A 6,000-nucleotide genomic window follows, 5' to 3' on the forward strand; every position below is an offset into this window, starting at 1 on the left:
CGATTTACGAAATCTGCTCATTTTCTGCCGGTTAGAACAACATTTTCAGTGGATCAGTTGGCAGAACTGTACGTCAGAGAGATAGTGAGACTTCACGGGGTACCGAAGTCTATAGTTTCGGACAGGGATCCGAAGTTCACCTCCAAATTTTGGCAAAGTTTGCAACGGGCAATGGGTACAAAGCTAAAATTCAGTACATCATTCCATCCTCAGACAGATGGTCAGTCCGAAAGGACAATTCAGATATTGGAGGATATGTTGAGAGCCTGTGTTATGGACTTTGAGAGTTCATGGAGTAAATATCTACCGTTGATAGAATTTTCGTACAACAACAGTTATCAGAGTACGATAGGAATGGCTCCCTATGAACTGTTGTACGGTAGGAAGTGTAGATCCCCTATCGACTGGGATGAGACAGGGGAGAGGAAATACCTAGGTCCGAGTCGGTTCGGCGGACCAATGAGGCGATAGAAAAGATAAAAGCTAGAATGCTTGCCTCACGGAAGCGGACGAGAAGAGTTACGCGGATCCGAAACGCAGAGATGTTGAGTTCCAAGTAGGGGAACATGTGTTTTTACGAGTATCTCCGATGAAGGGGATTAAACGTTTCGGGAAAAGAGGCAAGTTATGCCCTAGATTTACAGGACCTTTCGAGATTCTCGAGAAGATAGGTCAAGTGGCATATCGGTTAGCATTGCCTCCAGCCTTGTCAGCAGTGCACAACGTATTCCATGTCTCGATGTTGAGAAAATACGTTTCAGACCCCTCTCATATACTCAGTTATGAGAGTCTTCAGCCTCAGCCAGACATGACCTATGAGGAACAGCCAGTGCAGATCCTGGATAGAAAGGATAAAGTCCTTCGGAATAAGACCATAGCATTGGTCAAGGTTCTCTGGAGAAACAGTAAGGTGGAAGAAGCCACCTGGGAGCTAGAGTCAGATATGAGAGCTCAATATCCAGAGTTATTCAGGTTAGATTTCGGGGACGAAATCCTTTTAAGGGGGGGATAGTTGTAAAGCCCGCTTAGTTAATTTGGAAATTATTAGTTGGTTATGATTAATTATGAAATTATTTATAGCTATTTAAATAATTTATTATTCGGTTATTTATGTTATTCAGTATCTTGCATATTTTGCATTTCCGGTGTCCGGTATTTTGGAACTCAGCGTTTGGCTCAGTAGAAATCACAACTTAATATGTTAGTAGTTTGGGGACGGGTTTTAGACATTGGGAATGTCGGGAATGGCCAGAATTTAGAATTTCCCAAAAATACCCCTTTAGTATGATTTTCATGATTTTATGGTGAAGGGGCAAAATGGTCTTTTTGCCCCATTAGTGTTTTGTCTTTTAGTGACTTTTTATTTGAAAATTAAATGTTTAATTTTTAGTATTATTTGGCTAAAATAAGGGTTATGTAATGGGGGTTTAATTCATTTATCCAAAAATTTCAAAGTTTAGAAAAATTAGAAAATTGGAAAACCTCTCTTTTCTCTCTCTCTTTTTCGGCTGAAGGCTTGGGGTTCAAGGGCTAGTTTTCTTTCAATTTTCAAGCTAGTTTCATCCAATGTAAGTGTTCTTCTAATCCTTGGTAAAGTCTCTAACCTTTCTTGTTGTAATTTCTTGAAAAAAATGATGAAAATGATGATGCATGCATGATTAATTGAGGTTGTTCTTCTTTGTGTTTTGTTGATGTTTTACGTGGTTCAAAGCATGTTTAATTGATGTTAATTGAGTTGTTTGAAGCATGTTAGTTAGGTTGTTCAAAGCTTTTAGTTTCTATGTTAAAATATGTGATTTTTGAATGAAATGGTTCTATTTGTTCTTTGTGAAGTTGCTGGATGTTCTTTATAGTTTTCAGAGGTGATTATATGCTAGTTTAAGTAGATTTAAGCTAGTGGAATGCATGTTTAGGTGGTTTTGCTCAAGCTTGAGTTTGGAACTCAAAGCTTGAGCTCCAATGGTGATTTTTGTATATGTGTTTTCTGGGTGGTTTTGAGGCCTTAGATTTGTTCTTTGGGGTGTTTAGAGCGGTGCGGAAAGTTTGGTACCAATTAGGGTTGAATTGGTCGATTTATGAAAATTTTAGTTGGCTGCTGCGAGGAACGGAATTCGGTTGTACATCCGAAATTCCGGATGAGGGTTCTGAATTTTCCGAGCCGGAATTCGGTTGGGCAACCGGTCTAGGTTGGGGAAAATTCGGGGACCACTAGTTTTCCTCGTTTTTATGTTTTAGGGGGTATTGCCATGCTTTTTATCGATAGGGAAACTTTTAGTTCTTAGTTTTAGTCCGGGAAGTGATTTAGCGTGTCACTTATAGCGCTGTGATTTTTATGGTTTAGGAGCCGATGTCCGCGCTCGGCTTCGGTTCCGGTCGGGTTGACCGGCACACCTGAAATCGGAATCCAGGTAAGATTAGTATAACAGTATGCATATGTAGATTACATGTTTAGCGTGCATGTAGGAAGCCTGCCAGATTACATTAGTTATGTATTTAGGCTTCGAACCATCCAACCATGTCACGTCGGTACGAGTACCGGAGTATGACCGGACGGCGGAGTATGGCCGGTTCGGCCGATCAGTGACATTTGGTTGGTGGTTCGATCTTATTGACCTATCCCGTCGGTACGGTGGAGTATGACCGACGGCGGAGTATGGCCGGTTCGGCCGATCGAGGAGGATACTTGTCAATAGTACCGTCACTATGAACGTTCAAAACTCGGTACCATGTTGGACATGGCGGTAGTGGCTCGGTACCATGTTGGACATGGCGGTAAGCGGGACTCGGTATCGTGTTGGACACGACGGTTAGTATTATGTATGATATTATTATGCTTTTCTTGCGAGTACGTCGACTCACGGTTTATGTTCATGTGTAGGTAAAGGCAAGGCTATAGGCGATGGACCGTGAGCGAGCTTATGAGATTGTACATGTCGGGGCGGTTAGGCACCGGAGCGTACGATCCTCGGGACGACAAGGCCGAGTTTTTGTAAGCGGTCGTTAGACGACTTTTATTTTGATGTAACAATTATACGGTTAAACTTTTGTAAATGATTTTATAAATCGGGATCCTGAGACTTTTGTAATATGGTTTATAAGTTTAATTAAAAAGCAAAATTTTAATTAATCACGTTTTTCCATAAACCTCGTTGATTAGCAACGAGCTGCACAGTACGTTTAAAAATCACGTAATACGCCTAAGATAGTTAGGGTGTTACAATTTGGTATCGTAGCCGCCGGGTTGTCTTAGAAGATCGTCACGACATGTACAATCATCATCGGCGGTTAGCTCGGTTCACGGTTCGGTAAGCCTTTATTGCTTTAGTAGTTTATTTTATTCGGTTATGAAAAAGAAAAGCCGTTAGGAAGCATGTTAGTAGCTGATAGTAGAATAGGCGCATGTTTCGTTTTAATTTCCAAATTAAGCGGCATTAGTAAGCTCGCCTTGAATACGACACGATATGCCAACTCTTGGTTTCGCAGGCGGTTCTAACTAGATGGACGCCAGGCGGACTACCAGGAGTCAGGGCAACTCCGTGGGGTCGAACCAAGGACAGGGAGCTCAGTTTCCCCCACCTGCTAGGGGCCGAGGTAGAGGTCCCCGAGGCAGGGCTCGTGGCCGGGGTGATGAGAACCCGCCACGGGCTGCCCGAGCTCCCCGGCCCGATCGGGGAGCCCCGCGGGAGTTACGGTTTGCGGAGATGCAAGCCGGATCGAAGAACAAGACCTCGAGATTCGAGAGGTTGAGACGGCGGGGTGCTCCTGCCGGTTCCGGTGCCCATAGTTCCGGTGGCACACTGCCCCTGCTGCCCGAGCCGAGATAGTGGTGGCGGCCCATAGATTGGAACCATTGTATGAGCGGTTCGGAAGCAAGCACCTCGGTATTCTGGGAGGTCGGACGTGATGAAAGCCGAACGGTGGTGACGGTGATCACCAAGATTTTGAACTTCATGGGTGTCACGGTAACGACGAGTGGTGTGCGCCACGTTTCGGTTCCGGGAGGACGCCACAGTATGGTGGGACATGGTGTCTCGGATCCATGACGTCACCACCATGACTGGGAAAGGTTCCAGGAACTCTTTAACGCAAAGTATTACAATGAGGCGGTCAGAAGCGCCAAGAGGAAAGAGTTCGTTCACCTGACCCAGCGGGAGAACATGAGTGTCACTGAGTATACTACTCAGTTTGATCGGTTGGCGAGGTTAGCCTCGGGAATTGTGCCGACCGACTTCGGCAAGAAGGAGAAGTATGCGGACGGGTTGAATCCCGAGATCGGGCATGACACGATGATCACCACGGACGATAGCACCACCTATGCTCGGATGGTGGAGAAGGCCTTGCGAGGCGAGGGCGCGGTGGGGTGCATGTCGGAATCGGCGAGTACTCGGTTAGTGGCGGGGCTCCTACCCCTCTGCATCGGGCTATAGCGGGGAGTAGTGGTTCGGCCATTGATCGAGAGGAAGAGGGCACCCACGCCCGGCGGCTCGAGTCGAACAAGAGGTTCGGGGGAACCGAACGAGAGGAGTCGTCTGGTGGTGCGAGACCCGATTCTCCTATCCCGAGTGCCCTAGGCTGCAAGAGGCACCATCGGGGCGAGTGCAAAGGTCGGGGATGCTTTCATTGTGGCATGCCCGGACACTTGAAGGGAATGTCCCCGGCTCCGACCGGAGGCACCGAGAGCTCCGGCGATACCCACTCCGGCCCGGGGTGTTCGCTATCACGCGGTGATGCGGATGCCGGCCCATCGGTAGTCACGGGTCGGCTTTCTATTAACAACTCGCTATATTCGGTCTTTGTTTGATTACGGGGCTACACATTCTTATGTGGCGGCCGAGTCTTTAGTAAGTTGGGTAGACCACTATGATAGATATGAATCGGGGTTTGGAACCACATTACACAGCGGAGAATTGGTTATCTCCAATAGGTGGATTAGGTCTATGCCGATCAGGATAGATGGTAGAGAGTTAAGCGCTGATCTGATAGAGATGAGCTTAGTCGAATTTGATATTATTTTAGGAATGGATTTCCTATCTAAATATTCGGCGAGCATTAAGTGTAAAAGGAAGATGGTGGTCTTCCAACCGGAAAGTGAAGAACCGTTTGTATTTGTGGGTTCAGTTCAGGGATCTCGGATCTCGGTGATCTCGGCTATGTCAGCGAGAGAATTGTTGCACGGCGGGCGCTTAGGGTTTCTGGCCGTGGTGGTGGACACCACTCGGCCAGACACCATTCGGCCAGAGGACATCAGAGTGGTTCGGGAATTTTTGGACGTTTTTCCCGAAGAACTTCCGGGGTTACCACCTCGGCGGGAGATTGATTTCGTGATTGACTTGGCACCGGGGGTGGATCCGGTTTCCAAAGCCCGTATAGAATGGCTCCGGCTGAACTTAAGGAATTAAAGATTCGGCTCCAAGGGTTGCTTGACATAGGGTTCATTCGGCCCGGTGTGTCACCACTGGGAGCCCGGTTTTGTTCGTCAAGAAGAAGGATGGATCTATGAGGATGTGCATCGACTACGGGGAGTTGAACAAGGCGACGGTGAAGAATAAATATCCATTACCTAGGATCGATGACTTGTTCGATCAGCTTCAGGGAAAGACGGTCTTTTCTAAGATTGATCTCCGTTCGGGTTATCATCAGTTGAGAATCCGAGAGGAGGACATTCCGAAGACGGCTTTCCGCACTAGGTATGGACATTACGAGTTTCTGGTTATGTCATTCGGACTAACCAATGCTCCTGCAGCATTCATGGACCTGATGAATAGGGTATTCAAGGATTTCCTCGATATACGTGTGATTGTGTTTATCGACGACATCCTCGTGTACTCTCAATCAGAAGAGGAGCATGAGTTACATCTGCAGATGGTACTGCAACGGCTTCGAGAACATAGACTTTATGCCAAGTTCAAGAAATGCGAGTTCTGGCTATCTCAGGTGTCCTTCCTAGGGCACATTGTGAGTAAAGATGGGATCAAGGTGGATCCGGGAAGATTGAATCCG

The sequence above is a fragment of the Cannabis sativa genome, chromosome 1 (genome assembly GCF_029168945.1).
Source record: "Cannabis sativa cultivar Pink pepper isolate KNU-18-1 chromosome 1, ASM2916894v1, whole genome shotgun sequence".
Lineage (NCBI taxonomy): Eukaryota > Viridiplantae > Streptophyta > Magnoliopsida > Rosales > Cannabaceae > Cannabis > Cannabis sativa.